Source organism: Eurosta solidaginis, chromosome 4 (assembly GCF_040869045.1).
Source record: "Eurosta solidaginis isolate ZX-2024a chromosome 4, ASM4086904v1, whole genome shotgun sequence".
NCBI lineage: Eukaryota > Metazoa > Arthropoda > Insecta > Diptera > Tephritidae > Eurosta > Eurosta solidaginis.
In genome coordinates this window covers 171,195,813-171,211,258 of record NC_090322.1, presented here as the reverse complement: position 1 = coordinate 171,211,258, position 15,446 = coordinate 171,195,813, and the positions used below count along the sequence as shown (strand labels likewise).

Genomic DNA, 15,446 nt, shown 5'->3' with positions numbered 1-15,446 from the left:
TTTCAATAAAACCGTTTAACCTAAACATTTTTTTTATTATTTCATTTTCAAGTTTTTAGTCTTTATTTAATTGCCTATTATTTCTCATTCTATTTAGTTCATTTAGTGACTTATTATTACACGGACCCATTCCTGACAATTTATTACAATCTAAGTCCTCAATACATAATCCTTCCAAAGCCTTCACTCGACTCTGGGCCACGTATGCTTATCCCTGCTCCAACTCCAAAATATTTTGATACTTCTACCGAACTCTATGTAATTATTGTTCCAAATATGAGTCAAATCGGACCACAAATACGACTTTATTGAATATCTCGATCCTTGCGCCACCTAGCACTGATTTTTCTTCATAGGTCGTTTTCTATACATGTATGTATTATGTGTTCCAAATATGAGCCAAATCGGACCGCAAATACTTTTTTGAATTTCTCGATCCTTGCACCACCTAGCGGCGATTTTTCTTCATAGGTCTCTTTCTATTCTTGTATGTATTACATGTTCCAAATATGAGCCAAATCGGACCGCAAATACGACTTTTTTAATATCACGATCCTTGCGCTACCTAGCGGCGATTTTTCTTCATAGGTCTCTTGCTATTCTTGTATGTATTATGTGTTCCAAATACGAGGCAAATACGACTTTTTGAATTTTTCGATCCTTGCGCCACCTAGCGCCGATTTTTCTTCATAGGTCGCTTTCTATTCATGTATGTATTATGTGTTCCAAATATGGGCCAAATCGGACCACAAATTCGACTTTATTGAATATCTCGATCCTTGCGCCACCTAGCAGCGATTTTTCTTCATAGGTCGCTTTCTATTCATGTATTTATTATGTGTTCGAAATATGAACCAAATCGGGCTACAAATGCGATTTTTTTTAAATATTTCGATCCATGGACGTTTTCAAAACCGCAAACGAGGAAGGATGTTAATCTACCCATCAGTATGTTGGGCTTAGATAGGGCGTATGCAGCATTTTCAGATTGGTTTCGATGATCTGTGTGTAGCTAACATTGCAGTATCAGAGCCAAATTACAAAATATCTGGTTCATAAAATATTCGGTAATCGCATGAAAACTTAAAAAATGTAAAAAAATTTTATTAAAATTTTAGTCTTGTTGACATATATAACTACTGAAACAACACCAAATACACCTTTGTAATTACTATACGGTTTACCATAGTAGGTGGATATTTTTTTGCAATAAAAGCGGTACGTTGCCTTTTTTGTTCTTGTATTAGTTACCAATTTTATTATTTTTTGGTTGTTTACCGGGTAACGTGCATCACGTTTGGAGATGCAATTCCAAAGATAACTGTGCTTAGTTTTAATGCTTTTTTGCAATTTTTGTGTACATTTTGTTGCAGCGTGGTTAAGAGTGCTTACATAATCGAGCAAAGCATTTGAAAAGGCAAATAACCACACAAAAAAAAAAACGTATGAACAAAACACTGTTAAATTTATATTAAGATTTAGTACTACTAAAAACGGAAACAAAAAAATTTCAAAGCATTAACAAAAAAATAAAAAAAATATGCAAACGGAAGAGGCTGCAGCATGAAAAAATGTCCAGTGATGTGAGGGATGCCTAAAGCGAAGCAAGCACCAGAATTGAAGAAGAAATACGGAAAAAGAAAAATCTTTAAAGGAAAAGAAATAATAACAAAATAACGCTGTTTGCTCAGACCCATAATTATTTTGTTGGATTTTTTTCCAATTTTTTCCCAGCATCGTTTTTTTTTTTTTTTTTTGTTTTTTTATACATTTTTCGTTAAACTGCCTTGCCTTGATTCGCTTTTAGTCATTGTAGCTCTCAAAGCGACCGACTGCAATTGCATGCCTGTCCGCGTGACTACTTGACTGCCTGCTTTGTGCATTGCACTCGCTGCTCTCAGAATGTAGGTCAATTGCTTACCATCATCAGCACAATCATCATCAGCAGCAACTTGAAATCGCTTGACTTTTGAGGCATGCACAGTACGGCTAGTACCATTAGTTGAAACAATGTTGTGGATATATCGAAAGTGATCCGCTATAGCTAAGTATATAGCCCAACGCTCTCATGGCGGTCTATTAGTGTGACTGCCTCAACTCATTATTAGACATTTTGTTTAGCGGCAAATGCTTTTCACTGAAAGAAAAAGACTGGTAAAATCAACCGAAATACGGGTCAAGTCAACTGAAATTTCTGTTAATTTTTATCCATCGCAACAAGATGTTGAATCAACTGCGCATGAATCGTTGATTCGTAATTGACCGTTTTAGTAGTCAAATGAACAAAAAAAATTGTTGCGATAGCTTTGTACCTATGTGGCGGCATTTGCAAGGTAGATGAGTTTCCACTGAGATCTTTTCATGGCAGAAATACACTCGGAGTGTTTGCCGAACAGTGCCGAGGGGCGACCCCGCTTAGGAAAATTTTCTTCTAATTTAAAACCATATTTCTAAAATTTTTATGTTGCTTTGCCCGGGGTGTGAACCCAGGGTGTTCGGTGTGGTAGGCGGAGCACGCTACCGGCCGCCATATACATACGTAAATATGTGCATACATATAGTACACAGCATACATAAGTACAAAGTAGAGAGCGTAGTGAGCGTAAAATTCTCTTTGAAATTTGCTAATGTATTGGCTGTTGATCGCTGTTGAAATGACCAGTGAGATCAGTTGTGTTAACAAAAAAATCAGTTAGATTGATTAGGAATCTGTCAATTTTACAGAATTTTGTTAACTTAGGAGCGACAATTTCTCTTCTGTTGAAATGACTAAACTAATTTGGTCGCTTCACAAAGAACTCGGTCAAATTAACCATAATTCGATCAATTTCACCGAATCTCCGTTAAGTCAAGAACAACAGAACTGATTTGTTGATTTTACTAGCACCATTTCTTTCAGTGTTTGTACTAACGTAATTTGAAGTATTGCACTAACTATTTAACATTTTATTGTGCGCACACAAGCCGAAATACGAACGCAATTAGTAAAATTTGTTAAGAAAAAATAATTAAAAGAAATGTTATATATTGTTGTTAATTAACTATTTTCTTTTTTTTCGATTTCAATTGCAGCTTTGTTGACAAATTGATGAACAAAACGGTATACTCACATTACTTGTAAGTATTTGTATTTATTATTGTTATTTTTTTTTTTTTTTTTTTGATAATTAAGTGGTCTTAATTAAAATTTACGTTAGTAATTACATTTCCTGCTACCTGCCGCTGGTTGGCCATCATCTACACTAACTGCCTCAGGCTTAACTATATCCCGAAGTCTTGGCACACGGTTAGGGTCATCTTCATTCCGAAGGCCGGCAGACGCTCTCATGTATCACCTAAGGATTTCAGACCAATCAGTCTCTAGTTGTTTCTTCTTAAGACTTTTGAGCGGTTGATTGACCTGTACCTACGGGAAAGGATTCCTCTGGGGTTACTGTCGGCTTCACAGCACGCCTACTGCAAGGGCAGATCGACAGAAACGGCTCTGCGTTCGATTGTAAAGCAAACAGAGGGGTCCCTAGAACACAAAGAGTTTGCTCTGGGTGCCTTTCTTTCGGCTCTGGTTGAATTTATTAGTAAACTTCTATGCAGCAGAATTGTCACAGCGGAGTGGGGAGGGGCCATAATTGAGAGGAAGGTGTGCAGGGGCATGCCGCAGGGGTGTCCTATCTCCTCTGCTCTGGGTTGTGGTAGTCAACGAACTTCTTGTGGAGCTGGAAGCCAATGGCTGTCGGGTGGCTACCTATGCAGATGGCCTCGCTATCCCAGTCAGAGGCAAATTTCTGGGCACTGTGTGCGATGTTCTGCGGGGATATCTGGATACGTGGCTAGGTAAGCTGAATCATGTGGATTGCGGTCAACCTGGGAAAAACGGAATTGGTTACTTTTACAAGGAGATATAAGGTGCCCGATTCCAGAACTCCCTTGAATTGAGGGATGCCGTTGGTACTTTCTAAGAGGATTAAATATTTGGGGATTGCTTTGGACAAGAAACTGTCGTGAAGACCCAATGTGGAAAATAGAGCCAGGAATGTCAGGAGTGGTACACTGGCTTTATGAGATGGTGGTCAAACCGATTCTGCTCTATGGGGTGCTGGACTGATATAAAGCATTGGACACGGCGAGCACCTCCAAAATGTTAGTGTCAGTGCAACGGACGGCGCTGATCGGTAACATTGGCACTCTCAGAATAACACCTACCTCGGAACTGAATGGCATGCTGAAAATACATCCAGTAGATATTGCGGGAAATGCAGCCGCGGTCCGGTCGTTGGTCGGCTTCGTGATATGGGCTGTGGGCTTTCTGACTTCGGACACTGTAACCTTCTTATTTTGTTCGACTTTATCCCTGGCAGGACGGACTATTCTATGCCGATAACTGCTCCCTATACAACCTTAAACCCAGTCATTCCCCCGAGAGAGGAGTGGGGAAGAGAATTCATCTGTGGCAGGGGACCGGATGACTTGTTCAAAAATGGGTCGAAGTTGGACGGAAAGGTTGGAGGGGGTGTCTTTTTTCAAGAGCTAAATGTAAGCCGCAAGTTCAAGTTGGCTGGTCACTACAATGTATTCCAAGCGGAAGTTGCTGTGATTAAGGATAAGATGGATAAAATTCTATCCAGTGTTACTACGGTTAGGGAATTCAACATCTACTCTGATAGCAAAGCGGCTATCAAGGCGTTGAGTTGAACTACAGTGAGATCGAGGGTGGTCTGGGAGTACCTGACCTCACTTGCGATTGTATCGAACTATTTTATAATTAAGATTATCTGGGTCACGGGCCATAGTGATATCTCGGGGAACTCTCAAGTGCATCTCTTAGCCCGCATCGGTACAACTGAACCGGATGAAGATGGCTGTAGGGATCTTGGGACTCTGCGGGCCACCTGTGGTTTGCTCCTCCATAGCTGGGCCTCGAGTCGGGTCAGCAAACATCTTTCTGGCCGAAAGTGGATGACAGGAGGTCTGCCGAAGTACTTGAGTTCACTAAGGCTCCCATATCAATGGTCATTGGTGTTTTGACAGGGCACTGGCCCATGGGTATCCATGCGGTACATCTCAATATACTGGAAACTCTATCCTGCTGCAGATGTATGGAGGATGATGAGATCGAATCATCAAATCACTTTATGCTTGATTGCCCAGCTTTTGCCAGAGCAAGGCAAAAGGATTTCGGTCGCGACTCACTTGTATCTCCCGAGAATTTATCCAAGGTTGAGATCGGTATCATTCGGGTAGCTACCACCAAACCTAACCTAGTTATTCCTACTGCTTATATAGCAAAATACTTAATTTCATTTTACTAACAAAAGACTTAAGAAACAAACCTGACCACACTTAACTTATAAAGGACTTAAGAAACGAACCCGTTATAGTAGATTTTATGTGCATAAGATAGATCTGCCAACTACGATTAAAACCTGAGCCAAGTTATTACTTAATTGCAAGCATAAAAAAACGGTTTTTATTAAATAATATCATTTACTTTAAATCGAATTTCCTTGAAAGCATAAACATTCAGCACTAAACTTAATTCACAGCCAACAAAGTATTTTACCAAAACCCATTTTTTTGCATTACAAAAATGCAGCAACATTTCTTGGTTGTAGATTTTACCAAAATCAGGTACGACAAAAATTATGTAAACATATCTACATACGGCATAAACCAGCATAAACCATCCAAAGCAAAAGTCCAAAAAATCACCATCACAATGCAGTCAATATGTCAAATTGCTCGCTCGAAAAGCTCAATCAAATGTCAACGCTTTTAGAAATTGGCATGTGCAAGTTACTATAAACGTCCTTCACAACAGCAAAACAATAAAAATAAACTCGAATTAAAAATGCAGAAATGAAAGCAATACTTTGCACAACAGCACGCGGTTGAATCAAATAATAAAAACAAAGCCTGTGCAAACAAAAAGTGCAAAAATATTTTAAAAAGGACAAAACCAGAAATATAACACTGGTCGACAAAGGTTTTGTCGTATGGGATTTTTTGCATGAAGCATAAAGTCGTTTTTTTCTAGCAGCTCTAGTTTCCGAAATATTACTTTCTGTACACTACCCATCACTTCTGTCGTGTCAAAAAGTGTTGCACTATTTCCACTCTAAAAGCTGTTTACTATGGTCTAGTTCAATCGAAATTTCAATATGGCATTACCTGCGGGGTGCCGCTTCAGCTAGTAAGTTGTCAGCCGTTGTAACACTCCAAAAGCAATTATAAGACGCATATGTGGCGCAACCTAGAGGTCTCATGCTATGATATATTTTAGGAGACTAGATATACTACCATGTCGTCATCTATATTTATGTAAAGTCCGAAAAACTTTCTTTATTAGATCGGGGTACTTAGAAAGTTATCCTTCGGAAGTCTACAACCTTAGGAGCAATCTGCTTCCATCGGTACAAATTCCGCATGCTAGGACATACCACTTCAGAAGCTTGTATACAAACACGTCGTGCAAAATGTTCAACTCTCTCCCTGCTTCTGTACAGGTCATTTTAAATCTTAACCAAATTCAAAAGAAAATAAAAATGTATCTAATTAGTTTTAGCAACTACGATCTAGAAGCCTTGCTGAGGACATTGTTGTAAACCACATCTAATTTTTGTATCTATATCAACTGTTTCTCTATCGTAATCTTAATTATTTAACTAATTATGAATTATTTCTCTTTCGTAACCTTAACTAATTATCTGAATTATTCTGTCCTTATTATATAATATTGTAACGAATTTACTGCAACTCCGCTCATTCTAAATCTTCTGCTAAAGTTCGTATCGCTAAACTGTTGAATAAATAACTTCAATATTCAATAATGCAAAATGACCTTTATTAAAGTACTTCACTATAGCACTGATACTTCACAACCAATAGCTTGCTTAATAAAAACTGATTGTCGTGCCTCTACTGTTGCGGCCTTTTATACTCTGTGATTTCTCGTTCGCATCTTCTAGGCGCTTCCATTTCCAGAATCTACTAGTTGGACATCAGCTATAAAATTACTACGTTTATAGCTTCTCATATGCGCGTGTATGTGTGAATACAATTATAATTGGATACTTTTGGGAGCATTTCAGATAAGATATCTGCATGTGTTTGTATGTGTGACCGACACTAGCACAACCATTGCATACTTTCGGAAGTATCTCAGATTTATGCATGCGGTTGTGCGTTGCTTCTCCGCTGCGTGTATGTACATATGTGTAGACATAATGATTGAATTATTGGTGTGCATACAAGTCACTGCTTAGCATCGGCTTAGAGATAATAGTATCCCTTAGTGCTAATATTCGCTACAATATTATTAAAAACTATACACCCCACACTGAAAAAGAATTTTACTAAGTGAAATGGCGTTTAATACTATTTTAAAATTTAATAAGAAAAATGACATGTACTTTTCTTATGCCATATAGTAATATCATGTGCTCTTTCAATATTGTAATTTATTTAAAATATGCGTTAATAAAATGTTTAATAAATAAATAAAATATTTAATAATAAACCTTTTAGTAAAAATAATTCTTTTAATAAATAAATACATGAATAGTTACAGTGAATTAAACTTTTTTAAAGAGATTTTCTTTTAAGAGTTGATTCAACAGCAACACTTTGAGTACTCCAGCAGTAATCAGCTAACACATGCGCGTTTCAGTGCCTTTGATATCGTTCTTCCATAGTGCGGAGGTGCTGGTGAAAACTACCACGTTGCTTTTCACGAGTTCGCCTAAATTTTTAGGAAAACGCTCCAGATGGCTATAGAGAAAGAGCATTTTAATACTCATGTCTACACCATGATGTTGAAAGTGTAGCATCATTTGGTCCATATGCTCAAAAAAGTTAGGTAGCATACTGTTTCCTTCAAAGTTTTTTACAACCCAAACAAGCTTTTCCCATGCAAACTTTTCAAGTGCTTTTACGCGGTTAGTGAACTCTGGATCACAAATTAGTTTTATAATCTATGTACCCTCGAAAAACCCAGCTTTCACCATTTCAGAACTTAGTGTTGGAAATGATTAATAAGTGTATTTAAAACACTCACAACTTTTGTTTAAGGCCTTTACATATTGCTTCATAAGACCCAATTTGATATGCAGAGGAGGTAATTTTATACCATAGCAATCAGTAGCTTGAGATAAACCCATTTAGAGTAATGTCTTCACTTTATTCCTGTTGTGTTTACCACACAGAAATAGCAGTCCCTGTGATGGTCCCACTGCTCAAGCCATATCACAGGAGTTTGCTCCTAGAAATGCAGTATTTTTTTATTTTCCCATAAGCGTAATGACTCAATACAACTTTTACATATTAAATTCGAAATCAAAGTTGTTTTATTAGTTTCATATGGGGAACCGAACAAGTTCATAAAAGCACGTTTCACTAGGTCTGACAGATTCAAACGAAACTCCTTGAACATATACGAGGCACAAATAAAACAAAAACTGTGCGATTGGTCAACTCATAACCTACTAAGTTTATATGTGAACTGAGAAGTGCTTTTTTGTATGATATCCGTAATTTTAAATCTCGAGCTTCTAGAAGAAATTTGAGACCAGATTTGAAATTAGCGATCCCAAATTAGTAAGACATAAAAGAAAACTCCATGCAACAGGAAAGAAGTGCTACTTTGTTCATCAGTGTAATTATTCGCTTATAAGCTTAATTTTATGTGCCTATGCGTACATGTACAGATTTAGCTAATATAAAGTATTGAAAAAGGTGCGGCAAATACAAAGCAGTAACAATTTCCTGCAGAAGCTGAGTATCTTATTATGTGAAACAGGTTTGATATTTAAAACAAAAATTTGGCAAAAAAAATAGATTAAAAATCACTAAAATATATTTATTTAAGCTCTGCTATGCAGCCTTGAAAACGCTGTCATGAAAAAGAAAATTTTTTTTTTTTTTACTTATTTTTACGAATTCATGAGCTTAACACCGGCTTATAATAACTGAATATTCAATTATTATGTTTTTCCAAGAGAAACTGAAAAGAAATAAAGAAACATTTACTGGCATATTGCGATGGTACCATTTCGAAAACCGCCACGTAATCATCATCAGGCAATTTCGTAATGTTATCAAAGGTTTCACCGAGCCCGAGTTTACAATGCTTCTTATTCGGAACGAACAGGAACTTTACAAAAACAAAATCTACATAACACACAAACTAATATAGAGACAGAATGTCCCATTGTGTTGTTAGTGTGGAAATGAGATAAACTGAATTAAGAAAGGAAACAAATACAAGCATGACAGCCTAGTGGTTAAGGCAACTGCAGTTTCATCGTGTGATTCGCGGTTCGAATCTTAGTGAAACCTTTGATAACATTACGAAATTGCCTGATGATGATTACGTGGCGGTTTTCGAAATGGTACCATCGCAATATGCCAATAAATGTTTCTTTATTTCTTTTCAGTTTCTCTTGGAAAAACATAATAATTGAATATTCAGTTATTATAAGCCGGTGTTAGGCTTATGAGTTTTTAAAAATACGTATAAATTGAACACACCATTAAACAAACAAACATAGAAAACTTTTCTTTTTCAATATTTGTGATTGTTTTCACCTAGGTTTGCTTGAGCAAAATAAATGCCGATATGTTTATTATAAATAGAGCACAATAACCGCCGAAGAAATTTTAGGCAGAGCTTCTCTTCCAATTTGCGTCGAGCTTCTTTTAATTATACCTATAATTTGGCGGGACGGAATCTTCATGTTTTACGCCAACCCCGAACGGCATCTGCAAGTTGCCACTGAGAAGCCTTTCATGGCAGAAATACAGTCGGATTGTTTGCCAAATCAATACTGAGGGGGGCCCGCGTATAAAAACTTTCTTTTAATCGAAAAAACTTATTTGGCAATTTTGTATGCTCCTTTGCCCGGGAATTGAACTCAAGATCTTTGGCGTGGTACGCGGATAACGCTATCCCCACACTACGGCGGCCGCCAAATTAACAGTTTAATACCATAGATAAATTAAATTGAATAATATATTACGAAAGTCGTTTATCCACAAACCTTAACTAAATCACCTATGCGAAAAGATTCATGAAAACTGGTCAAATAACTACGCAGGCGCATTTGCGCTGACCACTGATTATAACTGAACACTCCAACGTGTGACGTGTGCGATAATGCACTCGTTAAGCTGCGATACACATCGTTAAGCCTTTTGCAGCGTTTAATACTTGATTTAAATTAATTCAGTTTCCTTTTCAAAAGCAAAATATAAAAATCCAAAAACACAAAACTTTTGCAAACTACCGTTCGCATGCAGCAGCCTAAGAGTACGCACAATCAGCAGCCGTTGAGAGATTGAAAGTAGCAGTGCAGAAATACAACAGGCAATTGTATACCATACCAACAACAATGGCAATTGTATCGACAGCCGCAATATACAAATGGTGAAACATACTATAAACATAATGAAGCAACGGCAGCAGCAGGTGCATGTGATGGCAAATCGCATATTTGGACTTATTGTGTTGCACAAGCGGGCGGTTGCACCCAAGTGTGCTGTTATATAAAGAATTTCACCGTGCCTGGTTTTGCGTATAAACAAAACGAAAATATTCATGCTTCATGCAACAAATCCCCCGATTCGTATCAACGTGAAAGTTCAAAGAATCGCTGCAGTAACGAAGGCAAAACAATGCAAACAATGCATAGACTTTTTTTTGTATCAGCAGGTATGTAAGTACATGCGTATAGACTTATGCACATGTAGCCAAATATATAAACATGTTGAAGTACTTTTGCTTATGGTGGTATATCGAAATGAATAGGTTGCTACATCGTACCACGTACCACGGGCGCCATGCGCCGCAGCGTTCATTGCAACATAAATGATCAAGATGAAATTTTATTGTGACTAGGGGAAGAGGGAAATTTTGCACACCTCATATGTTGTTGAAACATTTTTTCTTGATTTTTAAGTAAAAGTGAAATATATATAAAAATAAGATATGTTATGTACATTACGGTGGTCAATGCGTTTTAACTAAATGGTTTCGGTTGTAGGCTTTCCAAAACTGTGAACCCGTTTTTTAAAAGGAGAAGAGAAAGGGGGAAATGTTCGAAGATCGTTATAAAAATTTAAACATTGAATGTTATAAGTAATACAAATAAACAAAAATGCAGGCAGGTAAGGACGGAACTGTCTTCGGCTATGCTGAAGACCTTATACCTTTCATGAATGGAGCTGATAATGGCTGAATTTTCAAAAAATCATAAAACCTGAATAATCCGTTATATGGTATATATATTATACATATGACTGATCTTGAAACTTTTTTCAGACAACAATGTATACCTTATATACAATCATTCTGTGATATTTTAATCTTCTAGCTGCTAAAATGAGAAAGAAATTAAGTTAAACCTTTTATCTGAACAATCGGTTGTGTGGGATATATTTTATATATATGAACGATCATGACGATTTTTCAGACAAAAACGTATGACACATCTGTTAGCATCTTATGAAATTTCGAGCTTCTAGCTGCTAAATTGAGGAAGAAACTACGCTAAACCTTTTATCTGAAGAATCGGTTGCATGGAATATATATTATATTGTAACGAATTTACTGCAAATCCTCTTATTCGCAACCTTCTACTAACGTTCATATCGCTAAACTGTTGAATAAAAAAATCCAATATTTAATAATGCAAAATGGCCTTTATTAAAGTACTTCACAATAACACCGATACTTCACAACCAATAGCTTGCTTAAATGAAACTGATTGTCGCGCCTCTACTGTTGCTGCCTTTTATACTGTCTGGATTCCTCGTTGCATAGTTCTAGGCTTTTCCAGAATTTACTTAGTTACTGCTATATAATTATAACTACAGATGCACGTGTATAGCTCTCATATGCGCGTGTATTTGTGAGCGACACTTCCACAATTATAATTGCATACTTTTGGGAGCATCTCAGATAAGATATCTGCATGTGTCTGTGCGTCTCTTCTCCGCTGCGTGTATGTATATCTGTTTAGACATAATGATTGATTTATTGATGTGCAGACAAGTCACTGCTTAGCATCGGCTTAGAGTTGATAGTTTCCCTTAGTGTTGCTAATAATCGTAATATGTATGATCTTCGGCCGTTGTGTTTGTCGTTTTTCAATCGGCTAGTAATCTGTTTTTTATTTACCACTTTTAGTTTTTTTCTACTTTTTACAAATAACAACTGTTATAGGAGAGTTTTCGATAACAACTCAATTACGAGCCATCTACTCACGGATAATGGACTAATTAGTTACAACAAACTGACAAATAGGGCAACCCAAAATATGCAAAAAAAAAAACTACTGATTATAGGCACTTATAAAATACCTTTAAAATTTTATTTTATGCTTAAAAATATAAATTTAGGGTCTTTATAAACTGTAAGAAATGCTTTTATATTCTGAAAGTACCGGTTGGACCAAAAGTAATCACGCTATTGGAAATCGCTAAAACTTTTGCATATGACGCCAAATGTTACTTCGGGTTTCATATTTTTGAAGTAAACAAAGAGAGAATACTAATCGGGATACACCGGCTACCTCTTCTTGAACGTGAAATGTTCTGAAGGAAGCACTCTTTGACAAAATTACCGCATTTTAAGCGACGCAGACTTCCTTTTATGTTTTTTTTTTTTTTAAGTCTGGGCTTATGTGAATATAAACCGCAAACTCTTGAATCTCTGAATATAATTATGCGAAAGTTCTAGCAAGGTAGGCGGAATCACAATAGAACGTGTCATCAACTCTTCCTGCGACCATTTGATCGCATAAGTTTTCTAGGCTTTATTGAATAAAATCTAATGCATTAAATGAACAAATATAAAGTATTTCAGTAAAACAAAAAAATGAAAAATCATCGGCTGTATCCTACAATTTAGCACAGAGGCTAAAACTTCACGTTAACTTCAGCGAACAAAATTTGAATATAAATATTTTGTACAAAGATTATATTATTGCCTTACTAAAACTCATATTTAAGCTCTGACTGCTAGAAAAATTTAAGAAATATAACTATTCATATAAAAAATATGCTACTCCATAGGGTTGCCCTGCTGATAACAAACCAAAACACACCTCGATAACAAACATATATCATGTTTGGTTGATTTTCCGACAGGGTGGATAAATGATGTATATTGGAACGGAACGAAAATCGACACTGATGATGGCACAACGCCGAAACCGGTTTGTCTCAAAACCAAATTTGACAAGGGATGACGGAAAATCGTTCCAATATACATCAAACATATATCAGTTGTTAGAGAATACAGGAGAGCGGCACGTCTATAACAAGCGAACAACGACAACGTTTCTTATCGATAATTAACCAATAGCTCGCCGATAACAAATTGATAGCTCAACGATGACAAACCGATAACTTGTCGAAAATAAAATAAAATGTTTTGTTATCAGGTGCATAATGTAATGATAGAAGGTGGAGGAAGATTTGACAACTGTCATATCGAACGCCCTTAGCTCCAGTGAGCTCCAGGTTGTATTTTGGAAGTACACGAGAAAGAGGGAATAAAAGATGGCCCCTTTTTGAAATAGTACTTAAATTCATACTTCTTAAATAATCATAAAATACAGAAAGGAGTGTACGTAGCTTGATTACTGAGCAATTTTATCATAAAAATTATGAAATAAAGATCGCTTTATTAAATTTTGAGACGATTTCAACTTATAAACTTCTTGTGAACGCATCAATTTTGCTGGTAATACTTTAGGACAGAGGTGGAATGCTTGTAAACGAGCAAAAATGTCGGCAGAGGTGTCGAAAGACACGTTTTTAGCTCGATATTAATAACCTGAAAGTATATGTTTTACTGATGCCAAAAGATATTTGCAAAATTAGTGTTGAACGTTTTATGCACAAAGGTGTTCTACCCCGGTTTTGGAGCGACCAGGGGTTGTTGTCCGGATTACTAATACCGGGGTAAAAACGTGTATTTTGAACTCTCTCTCGACATTTTTGGGCATGTAACAACAGTCTAATCCTGTCCTGGAGTATTAAAGAAAGCAGTTTTTAATATATTACATCAGGGGAAAATGTTATTGAGAACACAACAGGAGGACGGACAAGGCATCAGGTAGATAAATTTGGTGGAATATTAATTGAGGTTTTGGCTTTAGTCTTGATCCCTATCATTGAATTCGCCGCTGCGTTCAACTATAGGTAGGGGGTCCGAAACCGAAGAGAGTGTGTACAAATCTAGCCAAGCCTTCGCTGACAGTAAAGATACCAAGGGAGCAGCTGCAACTTTTCAGATGCCCGTTCGAGTCATTGTCATGAGCATGTTCTAACGAACATAACGTATAGATTATACATTATATAAGTTCGACGCAAAGGCCAATTGTAGGCAGTGAGTCTGAGTCTAAGAGGAGCATCGGTCACCGGTCCGCACATCTAGCTTTCGATGAAAGTAAAGATATCAAGCGAGGTGCTACAATGGCGGCCGCGATGGTGTGGTGGTAGCTTACTCCGCCTACCACACCCGGGGATCCTGGCAAAAATTGGAAACACGTTTTTTTTCAATTAGAAAAAAGTTTAACAAACACTTCGAGAGTATTTCTGCCACAAACATTGAAGGTGCCGTCCTGCCAATTTGTAGGAAACATAAAATAGGAGTACAACGTAAATTATAGGAGAAGCGTTGTTAAAACTAGCATTACGTCTACATTATATAGCGAAGGTTGTTGTTGTTTTGATGATAAAGACATTCCCCGAAGGTTTTAGGGAATACTATCCTTTGCAGGATGTAGTTCCGGTACGTTCAGGTAACTAGTACCATTAGGGTACTAGCAGGACCATCTCGGCTGACTTGTAAATTAATCGGATCACTATACAAAGGTATAATATACTGGGCGTGGACCCGCCACATAAAAATAACAACAAAAGAAAAGCTACTTGGCTTAGAGAGTGCATGTAATTTCCTATTAGAGAATCATATAAGCGGCGATAGATGTAAGAGGTCGGTACCCACAGCAGAAAAATTTGCGCCTACTACACTCACTGGGTTACTCGGTCACAGGAACATTGACGACAATGAAAAAATTAATGGACTATTGAAGGCCGATGTTTCGTTAAACATTTCTGAAGCAGAAACGGCACACGAAGCAAACTTGGCCTTACAATTACAGGTGCTACCCGGTTAAAGGGCGGAATCAAAATGCTCCATAAAGGACATCAGCAGACCTAAGCAAACGGCTTGAGTAAAATACTCACAGAGTATATTAGGCAACCAACCAAACCACCACAAGAGCCCCGGCTACTACCACTTTTGATGCTGACCATGACAAAAGTTTTAACCCCAATGATTTGAGGTCATTAACTTCCGGTCCATTGGTGCCATTGTCCGGCTAGTCTTTGTCAAGGAAAGCGATAACATCGGCATACAATAGATGCGATGGATTGAATAAAGA

The 15,446-nt window shown here is 37.1% G+C and overlaps 1 protein-coding gene across 11 annotated transcripts in view; it reads left to right on the top strand.

The window, feature by feature from the left end:
* The window catches only part of LOC137250634 (peptidyl-prolyl cis-trans isomerase G), a 546,463-nt gene that overhangs the window by 408,231 nt on the left and 122,786 nt on the right, over positions 1 to 15,446 (top strand). For 10 of the 11 annotated variants that reach the window (XM_067783772.1, XM_067783770.1, XM_067783771.1 and 7 more), the window contains one exon: positions 3,073 to 3,117. The gene's annotated coding sequence lies outside the window, so the exon portion shown is untranslated. The remainder of the gene's footprint in view (positions 1 to 3,072; positions 3,118 to 15,446) is intronic. The other variant, XM_067783774.1, reaches the window with a different exon arrangement.